The sequence below is a fragment of the Ambystoma mexicanum genome, chromosome 1p, assembly GCF_040938575.1.
Source record: "Ambystoma mexicanum isolate Mex_15411 chromosome 1p, UKY_AmexF1_1, whole genome shotgun sequence".
Classification (NCBI taxonomy): Eukaryota; Metazoa; Chordata; class Amphibia; order Caudata; family Ambystomatidae; genus Ambystoma; species Ambystoma mexicanum.
This window is the reverse complement of record NC_090921.1, coordinates 12,733,909-12,746,475: the sequence shown is the minus strand read 5'-3', so window position 1 is coordinate 12,746,475 and position 12,567 is coordinate 12,733,909. Positions and strand designations below refer to the sequence as shown.

The window sequence follows — 12,567 nt, the reverse complement described above, 5'->3', positions numbered from 1 at the left end:
GCATATTTCTGTAGCTAGCTGCATTCTTTCAGTCAACATCCCGCCCCATTTAGTGCTCACGTTTTTAAAGAAGTCCACCATTAGCCCGCAGTGTAAGCCTACCCGGGGCCTCCGCCGATGGTCCATGGTGTGTGGGATCCTTACTGGACCAACCCCAGCCGTAACGCAAATCTTAGCTTTGTCTCATTCGACCCCTAACTCGACCCAAGGAGCTACTGCAAACTCTTAGCCTAACACTAGCCCTAAATGAAAGACGCCTATTGTCCTCACATGTGGGATTTTGTTCTCGCTGCTAGTGCATACGAAACTTGGTTCCGACGTGTCCAGGAGTGGGAGAATTACCAGGGACCTTGCAATCTCGTGCCTGGGGGTTTCTAAGCTGGGCATAGGAGCTCCACTGGATGGAGCCAAGTGTCTTGAACTGAGTTTTTGTGATGCAGCAGGAAAAGGCGCTGCAAAAAGGAGCAACTACCAAGGCAAAGAGATGTGCATTCATTAGGGCATCGTGTCGGCAGATTTGTGGCCCTGCCAAGCACGTGTTTATTGACAGGATCGTGAACGCATGTCCGTTTTCAGTGAACAGTGATTTATGCTTTACCCTTTTTTGGTGAAAACGCACACGAGTCAGATGTGTGCTTTCAGTCTGGGTGTTCAGAAAAGCAAGAATTCATAAACACATGCCATTCCCTGGCTCCCAATTGTCCTGTCTGTACACGTGGCATGAAGATAAAAAAGAAACAGCTATTGGCAGCGGTGGGATTCGAACCCACGCCTCCAAAGAGACTGGAGCCTAAATCCAGCGCCTTAGACCGCTCGGCCACGCTACCCTGCTGGTACTGAAACGAGAGCCTCTGAGACCTGTATTTTTTTAGGGATTGGCTGGTTTGGCCATTAATTCAAAATCAAAGCAAAGCATGAACTTGGATTGAATTCTAGCACTGGCTGTGCAAAGCCCGAACTGAACAATAAAGCACACTTGTCAGCCTGAAATTGAAATGTCACCTTTCGGGAGTGCTCTGTTCAACAGCAGTCTGGTAGCCTAGTGGTCAATGTCAGCACCCCTCCATCCAGCAGTCTTGAGTTCAATTCCCGGTGAGGGAGGTCAGATCTTTTCTAGGTTTTTTTTGGTTCTAAAAATGTTTGGGAAGCGAAGGTTCAGGAACATTGCCGGTAGGGAGAGTAAGCTCTTTAAAGGCATGCAATGAGATGTGTTTTTCTTTATTTCTGCATATTTCTGTAGCTAGCTGCATTCTTTCAGTCAACATCCCGCCCCATTTAGTGCTCACGTTTTTAAAGAAGTCCACCATTAGCCCGCAGTGTAAGCCTACCCGGGGCCTCCGCCGATGGTCCATGGTGTGTGGGATCCTTACTGGACCAACCCCAGCCGTAACGCAAATCTTAGCTTTGTCTCATTCGACCCCTAACTCGACCCAAGGAGCTACTGCAAACTCTTAGCCTAACACTAGCCCTAAATGAAAGACGCCTATTGTCCTCACATGTGGGATTTTGTTCTCGCTGCTAGTGCATACGAAACTTGGTTCCGACGTGTCCAGGAGTGGGAGAATTACCAGGGACCTTGCAATCTCGTGCCTGGGGGTTTCTAAGCTGGGCATAGGAGCTCCACTGGATGGAGCCAAGTGTCTTGAACTGAGTTTTTGTGATGCAGCAGGAAAAGGCGCTGCAAAAAGGAGCAACTACCAAGGCAAAGAGATGTGCATTCATTAGGGCATCGTGTCGGCAGATTTGTGGCCCTGCCAAGCACGTGTTTATTGACAGGATCGTGAACGCATGTCCGTTTTCAGTGAACAGTGATTTATGCTTTACCCTTTTTTGGTGAAAACGCACACGAGTCAGATGTGTGCTTTCAGTCTGGGTGTTCAGAAAAGCAAGAATTCATAAACACATGCCATTCCCTGGCTCCCAATTGTCCTGTCTGTACACGTGGCATGAAGATAAAAAAGAAACAGCTATTGGCAGCGGTGGGATTCGAACCCACGCCTCCAAAGAGACTGGAGCCTAAATCCAGCGCCTTAGACCGCTCGGCCACGCTACCCTGCTGGTACTGAAACGAGAGCCTCTGAGACCTGTATTTTTTTAGGGATTGGCTGGTTTGGCCATTAATTCAAAATCAAAGCAAAGCATGAACTTGGATTGAATTCTAGCACTGGCTGTGCAAAGCCCGAACTGAACAATAAAGCACACTTGTCAGCCTGAAATTGAAATGTCACCTTTCGGGAGTGCTCTGTTCAACAGCAGTCTGGTAGCCTAGTGGTCAATGTCAGCACCCCTCCATCCAGCAGTCTTGAGTTCAATTCCCGGTGAGGGAGGTCAGATCTTTTCTAGGTTTTTTTTGGTTCTAAAAATGTTTGGGAAGCGAAGGTTCAGGAACATTGCCGGTAGGGAGAGTAAGCTCTTTAAAGGCATGCAATGAGATGTGTTTTTCTTTATTTCTGCATATTTCTGTAGCTAGCTGCATTCTTTCAGTCAACATCCCGCCCCATTTAGTGCTCACGTTTTTAAAGAAGTCCACCATTAGCCCGCAGTGTAAGCCTACCCGGGGCCTCCGCCGATGGTCCATGGTGTGTGGGATCCTTACTGGACCAACCCCAGCCGTAACGCAAATCTTAGCTTTGTCTCATTCGACCCCTAACTCGACCCAAGGAGCTACTGCAAACTCTTAGCCTAACACTAGCCCTAAATGAAAGACGCCTATTGTCCTCACATGTGGGATTTTGTTCTCGCTGCTAGTGCATACGAAACTTGGTTCCGACGTGTCCAGGAGTGGGAGAATTACCAGGGACCTTGCAATCTCGTGCCTGGGGGTTTCTAAGCTGGGCATAGGAGCTCCACTGGATGGAGCCAAGTGTCTTGAACTGAGTTTTTGTGATGCAGCAGGAAAAGGCGCTGCAAAAAGGAGCAACTACCAAGGCAAAGAGATGTGCATTCATTAGGGCATCGTGTCGGCAGATTTGTGGCCCTGCCAAGCACGTGTTTATTGACAGGATCGTGAACGCATGTCCGTTTTCAGTGAACAGTGATTTATGCTTTACCCTTTTTTGGTGAAAACGCACACGAGTCAGATGTGTGCTTTCAGTCTGGGTGTTCAGAAAAGCAAGAATTCATAAACACATGCCATTCCCTGGCTCCCAATTGTCCTGTCTGTACACGTGGCATGAAGATAAAAAAGAAACAGCTATTGGCAGCGGTGGGATTCGAACCCACGCCTCCAAAGAGACTGGAGCCTAAATCCAGCGCCTAAGACCGCTCGGCCACGCTACCCTGCTGGTACTGAAACGAGAGCCTCTGAGACCTGTATTTTTTTAGGGATTGGCTGGTTTGGCCATTAATTCAAAATCAAAGCAAAGCATGAACTTGGATTGAATTCTAGCACTGGCTGTGCAAAGCCCGAACTGAACAATAAAGCACACTTGTCAGCCTGAAATTGAAATGTCACCTTTCGGGAGTGCTCTGTTCAACAGCAGTCTGGTAGCCTAGTGGTCAATGTCAGCACCCCTCCATCCAGCAGTCTTGAGTTCAATTCCCGGTGAGGGAGGTCAGATCTTTTCTAGGTTTTTTTTGGTTCTAAAAATGTTTGGGAAGCGAAGGTTCAGGAACATTGCCGGTAGGGAGAGTAAGCTCTTTAAAGGCATGCAATGAGATGTGTTTTTCTTTATTTCTGCATATTTCTGTAGCTAGCTGCATTCTTTCAGTCAACATCCCGCCCCATTTAGTGCTCACGTTTTTAAAGAAGTCCACCATTAGCCCGCAGTGTAAGCCTACCCGGGGCCTCCGCCGATGGTCCATGGTGTGTGGGATCCTTACTGGACCAACCCCAGCCGTAACGCAAATCTTAGCTTTGTCTCATTCGACCCCTAACTCGACCCAAGGAGCTACTGCAAACTCTTAGCCTAACACTAGCCCTAAATGAAAGACGCCTATTGTCCTCACATGTGGGATTTTGTTCTCGCTGCTAGTGCATACGAAACTTGGTTCCGACGTGTCCAGGAGTGGGAGAATTACCAGGGACCTTGCAATCTCGTGCCTGGGGGTTTCTAAGCTGGGCATAGGAGCTCCACTGGATGGAGCCAAGTGTCTTGAACTGAGTTTTTGTGATGCAGCAGGAAAAGGCGCTGCAAAAAGGAGCAACTACCAAGGCAAAGAGATGTGCATTCATTAGGGCATCGTGTCGGCAGATTTGTGGCCCTGCCAAGCACGTGTTTATTGACAGGATCGTGAACGCATGTCCGTTTTCAGTGAACAGTGATTTATGCTTTACCCTTTTTTGGTGAAAACGCACACGAGTCAGATGTGTGCTTTCAGTCTGGGTGTTCAGAAAAGCAAGAATTCATAAACACATGCCATTCCCTGGCTCCCAATTGTCCTGTCTGTACACGTGGCATGAAGATAAAAAAGAAACAGCTATTGGCAGCGGTGGGATTCGAACCCACGCCTCCAAAGAGACTGGAGCCTAAATCCAGCGCCTTAGACCGCTCGGCCACGCTACCCTGCTGGTACTGAAACGAGAGCCTCTGAGACCTGTATTTTTTTAGGGATTGGCTGGTTTGGCCATTAATTCAAAATCAAAGCAAAGCATGAACTTGGATTGAATTCTAGCACTGGCTGTGCAAAGCCCGAACTGAACAATAAAGCACACTTGTCAGCCTGAAATTGAAATGTCACCTTTCGGGAGTGCTCTGTTCAACAGCAGTCTGGTAGCCTAGTGGTCAATGTCAGCACCCCTCCATCCAGCAGTCTTGAGTTCAATTCCCGGTGAGGGAGGTCAGATCTTTTCTAGGTTTTTTTTGGTTCTAAAAATGTTTGGGAAGCGAAGGTTCAGGAACATTGCCGGTAGGGAGAGTAAGCTCTTTAAAGGCATGCAATGAGATGTGTTTTTCTTTATTTCTGCATATTTCTGTAGCTAGCTGCATTCTTTCAGTCAACATCCCGCCCCATTTAGTGCTCACGTTTTTAAAGAAGTCCACCATTAGCCCGCAGTGTAAGCCTACCCGGGGCCTCCGCCGATGGTCCATGGTGTGTGGGATCCTTACTGGACCAACCCCAGCCGTAACGCAAATCTTAGCTTTGTCTCATTCGACCCCTAACTCGACCCAAGGAGCTACTGCAAACTCTTAGCCTAACACTAGCCCTAAATGAAAGACGCCTATTGTCCTCACATGTGGGATTTTGTTCTCGCTGCTAGTGCATACGAAACTTGGTTCCGACGTGTCCAGGAGTGGGAGAATTACCAGGGACCTTGCAATCTCGTGCCTGGGGGTTTCTAAGCTGGGCATAGGAGCTCCACTGGATGGAGCCAAGTGTCTTGAACTGAGTTTTTGTGATGCAGCAGGAAAAGGCGCTGCAAAAAGGAGCAACTACCAAGGCAAAGAGATGTGCATTCATTAGGGCATCGTGTCGGCAGATTTGTGGCCCTGCCAAGCACGTGTTTATTGACAGGATCGTGAACGCATGTCCGTTTTCAGTGAACAGTGATTTATGCTTTACCCTTTTTTGGTGAAAACGCACACGAGTCAGATGTGTGCTTTCAGTCTGGGTGTTCAGAAAAGCAAGAATTCATAAACACATGCCATTCCCTGGCTCCCAATTGTCCTGTCTGTACACGTGGCATGAAGATAAAAAAGAAACAGCTATTGGCAGCGGTGGGATTCGAACCCACGCCTCCAAAGAGACTGGAGCCTAAATCCAGCGCCTTAGACCGCTCGGCCACGCTACCCTGCTGGTACTGAAACGAGAGCCTCTGAGACCTGTATTTTTTTAGGGATTGGCTGGTTTGGCCATTAATTCAAAATCAAAGCAAAGCATGAACTTGGATTGAATTCTAGCACTGGCTGTGCAAAGCCCGAACTGAACAATAAAGCACACTTGTCAGCCTGAAATTGAAATGTCACCTTTCGGGAGTGCTCTGTTCAACAGCAGTCTGGTAGCCTAGTGGTCAATGTCAGCACCCCTCCATCCAGCAGTCTTGAGTTCAATTCCCGGTGAGGGAGGTCAGATCTTTTCTAGGTTTTTTTTGGTTCTAAAAATGTTTGGGAAGCGAAGGTTCAGGAACATTGCCGGTAGGGAGAGTAAGCTCTTTAAAGGCATGCAATGAGATGTGTTTTTCTTTATTTCTGCATATTTCTGTAGCTAGCTGCATTCTTTCAGTCAACATCCCGCCCCATTTAGTGCTCACGTTTTTAAAGAAGTCCACCATTAGCCCGCAGTGTAAGCCTACCCGGGGCCTCCGCCGATGGTCCATGGTGTGTGGGATCCTTACTGGACCAACCCCAGCCGTAACGCAAATCTTAGCTTTGTCTCATTCGACCCCTAACTCGACCCAAGGAGCTACTGCAAACTCTTAGCCTAACACTAGCCCTAAATGAAAGACGCCTATTGTCCTCACATGTGGGATTTTGTTCTCGCTGCTAGTGCATACGAAACTTGGTTCCGACGTGTCCAGGAGTGGGAGAATTACCAGGGACCTTGCAATCTCGTGCCTGGGGGTTTCTAAGCTGGGCATAGGAGCTCCACTGGATGGAGCCAAGTGTCTTGAACTGAGTTTTTGTGATGCAGCAGGAAAAGGCGCTGCAAAAAGGAGCAACTACCAAGGCAAAGAGATGTGCATTCATTAGGGCATCGTGTCGGCAGATTTGTGGCCCTGCCAAGCACGTGTTTATTGACAGGATCGTGAACGCATGTCCGTTTTCAGTGAACAGTGATTTATGCTTTACCCTTTTTTGGTGAAAACGCACACGAGTCAGATGTGTGCTTTCAGTCTGGGTGTTCAGAAAAGCAAGAATTCATAAACACATGCCATTCCCTGGCTCCCAATTGTCCTGTCTGTACACGTGGCATGAAGATAAAAAAGAAACAGCTATTGGCAGCGGTGGGATTCGAACCCACGCCTCCAAAGAGACTGGAGCCTAAATCCAGCGCCTTAGACCGCTCGGCCACGCTACCCTGCTGGTACTGAAACGAGAGCCTCTGAGACCTGTATTTTTTTAGGGATTGGCTGGTTTGGCCATTAATTCAAAATCAAAGCAAAGCATGAACTTGGATTGAATTCTAGCACTGGCTGTGCAAAGCCCGAACTGAACAATAAAGCACACTTGTCAGCCTGAAATTGAAATGTCACCTTTCGGGAGTGCTCTGTTCAACAGCAGTCTGGTAGCCTAGTGGTCAATGTCAGCACCCCTCCATCCAGCAGTCTTGAGTTCAATTCCCGGTGAGGGAGGTCAGATCTTTTCTAGGTTTTTTTTGGTTCTAAAAATGTTTGGGAAGCGAAGGTTCAGGAACATTGCCGGTAGGGAGAGTAAGCTCTTTAAAGGCATGCAATGAGATGTGTTTTTCTTTATTTCTGCATATTTCTGTAGCTAGCTGCATTCTTTCAGTCAACATCCCGCCCCATTTAGTGCTCACGTTTTTAAAGAAGTCCACCATTAGCCCGCAGTGTAAGCCTACCCGGGGCCTCCGCCGATGGTCCATGGTGTGTGGGATCCTTACTGGACCAACCCCAGCCGTAACGCAAATCTTAGCTTTGTCTCATTCGACCCCTAACTCGACCCAAGGAGCTACTGCAAACTCTTAGCCTAACACTAGCCCTAAATGAAAGACGCCTATTGTCCTCACATGTGGGATTTTGTTCTCGCTGCTAGTGCATACGAAACTTGGTTCCGACGTGTCCAGGAGTGGGAGAATTACCAGGGACCTTGCAATCTCGTGCCTGGGGGTTTCTAAGCTGGGCATAGGAGCTCCACTGGATGGAGCCAAGTGTCTTGAACTGAGTTTTTGTGATGCAGCAGGAAAAGGCGCTGCAAAAAGGAGCAACTACCAAGGCAAAGAGATGTGCATTCATTAGGGCATCGTGTCGGCAGATTTGTGGCCCTGCCAAGCACGTGTTTATTGACAGGATCGTGAACGCATGTCCGTTTTCAGTGAACAGTGATTTATGCTTTACCCTTTTTTGGTGAAAACGCACACGAGTCAGATGTGTGCTTTCAGTCTGGGTGTTCAGAAAAGCAAGAATTCATAAACACATGCCATTCCCTGGCTCCCAATTGTCCTGTCTGTACACGTGGCATGAAGATAAAAAAGAAACAGCTATTGGCAGCGGTGGGATTCGAACCCACGCCTCCAAAGAGACTGGAGCCTAAATCCAGCGCCTTAGACCGCTCGGCCACGCTACCCTGCTGGTACTGAAACGAGAGCCTCTGAGACCTGTATTTTTTTAGGGATTGGCTGGTTTGGCCATTAATTCAAAATCAAAGCAAAGCATGAACTTGGATTGAATTCTAGCACTGGCTGTGCAAAGCCCGAACTGAACAATAAAGCACACTTGTCAGCCTGAAATTGAAATGTCACCTTTCGGGAGTGCTCTGTTCAACAGCAGTCTGGTAGCCTAGTGGTCAATGTCAGCACCCCTCCATCCAGCAGTCTTGAGTTCAATTCCCGGTGAGGGAGGTCAGATCTTTTCTAGGTTTTTTTTGGTTCTAAAAATGTTTGGGAAGCGAAGGTTCAGGAACATTGCCGGTAGGGAGAGTAAGCTCTTTAAAGGCATGCAATGAGATGTGTTTTTCTTTATTTCTGCATATTTCTGTAGCTAGCTGCATTCTTTCAGTCAACATCCCGCCCCATTTGGTGCTCACGTTTTTAAAGAAGTCCACCATTAGCCCGCAGTGTAAGCCTACCCGGGGCCTCCGCCGATGGTCCATGGTGTGTGGGATCCTTACTGGACCAACCCCAGCCGTAACGCAAATCTTAGCTTTGTCTCATTCGACCCCTAACTCGACCCAAGGAGCTACTGCAAACTCTTAGCCTAACACTAGCCCTAAATGAAAGACGCCTATTGTCCTCACATGTGGGATTTTGTTCTCGCTGCTAGTGCATACGAAACTTGGTTCCGACGTGTCCAGGAGTGGGAGAATTACCAGGGACCTTGCAATCTCGTGCCTGGGGGTTTCTAAGCTGGGCATAGGAGCTCCACTGGATGGAGCCAAGTGTCTTGAACTGAGTTTTTGTGATGCAGCAGGAAAAGGCGCTGCAAAAAGGAGCAACTACCAAGGCAAAGAGATGTGCATTCATTAGGGCATCGTGTCGGCAGATTTGTGGCCCTGCCAAGCACGTGTTTATTGACAGGATCGTGAACGCATGTCCGTTTTCAGTGAACAGTGATTTATGCTTTACCCTTTTTTGGTGAAAACGCACACGAGTCAGATGTGTGCTTTCAGTCTGGGTGTTCAGAAAAGCAAGAATTCATAAACACATGCCATTCCCTGGCTCCCAATTGTCCTGTCTGTACACGTGGCATGAAGATAAAAAAGAAACAGCTATTGGCAGCGGTGGGATTCGAACCCACGCCTCCAAAGAGACTGGAGCCTAAATCCAGCGCCTTAGACCGCTCGGCCACGCTACCCTGCTGGTACTGAAACGAGAGCCTCTGAGACCTGTATTTTTTTAGGGATTGGCTGGTTTGGCCATTAATTCAAAATCAAAGCAAAGCATGAACTTGGATTGAATTCTAGCACTGGCTGTGCAAAGCCCGAACTGAACAATAAAGCACACTTGTCAGCCTGAAATTGAAATGTCACCTTTCGGGAGTGCTCTGTTCAACAGCAGTCTGGTAGCCTAGTGGTCAATGTCAGCACCCCTCCATCCAGCAGTCTTGAGTTCAATTCCCGGTGAGGGAGGTCAGATCTTTTCTAGGTTTTTTTTGGTTCTAAAAATGTTTGGGAAGCGAAGGTTCAGGAACATTGCCGGTAGGGAGAGTAAGCTCTTTAAAGGCATGCAATGAGATGTGTTTTTCTTTATTTCTGCATATTTCTGTAGCTAGCTGCATTCTTTCAGTCAACATCCCGCCCCATTTAGTGCTCACGTTTTTAAAGAAGTCCACCATTAGCCCGCAGTGTAAGCCTACCCGGGGCCTCCGCCGATGGTCCATGGTGTGTGGGATCCTTACTGGACCAACCCCAGCCGTAACGCAAATCTTAGCTTTGTCTCATTCGACCCCTAACTCGACCCAAGGAGCTACTGCAAACTCTTAGCCTAACACTAGCCCTAAATGAAAGACGCCTATTGTCCTCACATGTGGGATTTTGTTCTCGCTGCTAGTGCATACGAAACTTGGTTCCGACGTGTCCAGGAGTGGGAGAATTACCAGGGACCTTGCAATCTCGTGCCTGGGGGTTTCTAAGCTGGGCATAGGAGCTCCACTGGATGGAGCCAAGTGTCTTGAACTGAGTTTTTGTGATGCAGCAGGAAAAGGCGCTGCAAAAAGGAGCAACTACCAAGGCAAAGAGATGTGCATTCATTAGGGCATCGTGTCGGCAGATTTGTGGCCCTGCCAAGCACGTGTTTATTGACAGGATCGTGAACGCATGTCCGTTTTCAGTGAACAGTGATTTATGCTTTACCCTTTTTTGGTGAAAACGCACACGAGTCAGATGTGTGCTTTCAGTCTGGGTGTTCAGAAAAGCAAGAATTCATAAACACATGCCATTCCCTGGCTCCCAATTGTCCTGTCTGTACACGTGGCATGAAGATAAAAAAGAAACAGCTATTGGCAGCGGTGGGATTCGAACCCACGCCTCCAAAGAGACTGGAGCCTAAATCCAGCGCCTTAGACCGCTCGGCCACGCTACCCTGCTGGTACTGAAACGAGAGCCTCTGAGACCTGTATTTTTTTAGGGATTGGCTGGTTTGGCCATTAATTCAAAATCAAAGCAAAGCATGAACTTGGATTGAATTCTAGCACTGGCTGTGCAAAGCCCGAACTGAACAATAAAGCACACTTGTCAGCCTGAAATTGAAATGTCACCTTTCGGGAGTGCTCTGTTCAACAGCAGTCTGGTAGCCTAGTGGTCAATGTCAGCACCCCTCCATCCAGCAGTCTTGAGTTCAATTCCCGGTGAGGGAGGTCAGATCTTTTCTAGGTTTTTTTTGGTTCTAAAAATGTTTGGGAAGCGAAGGTTCAGGAACATTGCCGGTAGGGAGAGTAAGCTCTTTAAAGGCATGCAATGAGATGTGTTTTTCTTTATTTCTGCATATTTCTGTAGCTAGCTGCATTCTTTCAGTCAACATCCCGCCCCATTTAGTGCTCACGTTTTTAAAGAAGTCCACCATTAGCCCGCAGTGTAAGCCTACCCGGGGCCTCCGCCGATGGTCCATGGTGTGTGGGATCCTTACTGGACCAACCCCAGCCGTAACGCAAATCTTAGCTTTGTCTCATTCGACCCCTAACTCGACCCAAGGAGCTACTGCAAACTCTTAGCCTAACACTAGCCCTAAATGAAAGACGCCTATTGTCCTCACATGTGGGATTTTGTTCTCGCTGCTAGTGCATACGAAACTTGGTTCCGACGTGTCCAGGAGTGGGAGAATTACCAGGGACCTTGCAATCTCGTGCCTGGGGGTTTCTAAGCTGGGCATAGGAGCTCCACTGGATGGAGCCAAGTGTCTTGAACTGAGTTTTTGTGATGCAGCAGGAAAAGGCGCTGCAAAAAGGAGCAACTACCAAGGCAAAGAGATGTGCATTCATTAGGGCATCGTGTCGGCAGATTTGTGGCCCTGCCAAGCACGTGTTTATTGACAGGATCGTGAACGCATGTCCGTTTTCAGTGAACAGTGATTTATGCTTTACCCTTTTTTGGTGAAAACGCACACGAGTCAGATGTGTGCTTTCAGTCTGGGTGTTCAGAAAAGCAAGAATTCATAAACACATGCCATTCCCTGGCTCCCAATTGTCCTGTCTGTACACGTGGCATGAAGATAAAAAAGAAACAGCTATTGGCAGCGGTGGGATTCGAACCCACGCCTCCAAAGAGACTGGAGCCTAAATCCAGCGCCTTAGACCGCTCGGCCACGCTACCCTGCTGGTACTGAAACGAGAGCCTCTGAGACCTGTATTTTTTTAGGGATTGGCTGGTTTGGCCATTAATTCAAAATCAAAGCAAAGCATGAACTTGGATTGAATTCTAGCACTGGCTGTGCAAAGCCCGAACTGAACAATAAAGCACACTTGTCAGCCTGAAATTGAAATGTCACCTTTCGGGAGTGCTCTGTTCAACAGCAGTCTGGTAGCCTAGTGGTCAATGTCAGCACCCCTCCATCCAGCAGTCTTGAGTTCAATTCCCGGTGAGGGAGGTCAGATCTTTTCTAGGTTTTTTTTGGTTCTAAAAATGTTTGGGAAGCGAAGGTTCAGGAACATTGCCGGTAGGGAGAGTAAGCTCTTTAAAGGCATGCAATGAGATGTGTTTTTCTTTATTTCTGCATATTTCTGTAGCTAGCTGCATTCTTTCAGTCAACATCCCGCCCCATTTAGTGCTCACGTTTTTAAAGAAGTCCACCATTAGCCCGCAGTGTAAGCCTACCCGGGGCCTCCGCCGATGGTCCATGGTGTGTGGGATCCTTACTGGACCAACCCCAGCCGTAACGCAAATCTTAGCTTTGTCTCATTCGACCCCTAACTCGACCCAAGGAGCTACTGCAAACTCTTAGCCTAACACTAGCCCTAAATGAAAGACGCCTATTGTCCTCACATGTGGGATTTTGTTCTCGCTGCTAGTGCATACGAAA

General features: G+C 48.0%; 10 non-coding genes across 10 annotated transcripts; all 10 read right to left on the bottom strand.

Moving 5' to 3' along the window:
• Positions 1–745: 745 nt before the first annotated feature.
• Positions 746–827, bottom strand: TRNAL-UAG (transfer RNA leucine (anticodon UAG)). Its single transcript has one exon. It is a non-coding gene; the product is annotated as a tRNA-Leu (tRNA).
• Positions 828–1,971: 1,144 nt separating this feature from the next.
• Positions 1,972–2,053, bottom strand: TRNAL-UAG (transfer RNA leucine (anticodon UAG)). The gene has a single exon. It is a non-coding gene; the product is annotated as a tRNA-Leu (tRNA).
• Positions 2,054–3,197: 1,144 nt separating this feature from the next.
• Positions 3,198–3,279, bottom strand: TRNAL-UAG (transfer RNA leucine (anticodon UAG)). Its single transcript has one exon. It is a non-coding gene; the product is annotated as a tRNA-Leu (tRNA).
• A 1,144-nt stretch (positions 3,280–4,423) lies between these two features.
• Positions 4,424–4,505, bottom strand: TRNAL-UAG (transfer RNA leucine (anticodon UAG)). Its single transcript has one exon. It is a non-coding gene; the product is annotated as a tRNA-Leu (tRNA).
• Positions 4,506–5,649: 1,144 nt separating this feature from the next.
• On the bottom strand, positions 5,650–5,731 carry TRNAL-UAG (transfer RNA leucine (anticodon UAG)). Its single transcript has one exon. It is a non-coding gene; the product is annotated as a tRNA-Leu (tRNA).
• Positions 5,732–6,875: 1,144 nt separating this feature from the next.
• On the bottom strand, positions 6,876–6,957 carry TRNAL-UAG (transfer RNA leucine (anticodon UAG)). The gene has a single exon. It is a non-coding gene; the product is annotated as a tRNA-Leu (tRNA).
• Positions 6,958–8,101: 1,144 nt separating this feature from the next.
• On the bottom strand, positions 8,102–8,183 carry TRNAL-UAG (transfer RNA leucine (anticodon UAG)). The gene has a single exon. It is a non-coding gene; the product is annotated as a tRNA-Leu (tRNA).
• A 1,144-nt stretch (positions 8,184–9,327) lies between these two features.
• On the bottom strand, positions 9,328–9,409 carry TRNAL-UAG (transfer RNA leucine (anticodon UAG)). The gene has a single exon. It is a non-coding gene; the product is annotated as a tRNA-Leu (tRNA).
• A 1,144-nt stretch (positions 9,410–10,553) lies between these two features.
• Positions 10,554–10,635, bottom strand: TRNAL-UAG (transfer RNA leucine (anticodon UAG)). The gene has a single exon. It is a non-coding gene; the product is annotated as a tRNA-Leu (tRNA).
• Positions 10,636–11,779: 1,144 nt separating this feature from the next.
• On the bottom strand, positions 11,780–11,861 carry TRNAL-UAG (transfer RNA leucine (anticodon UAG)). Its single transcript has one exon. It is a non-coding gene; the product is annotated as a tRNA-Leu (tRNA).
• Positions 11,862–12,567: the final 706 nt, after the last annotated feature.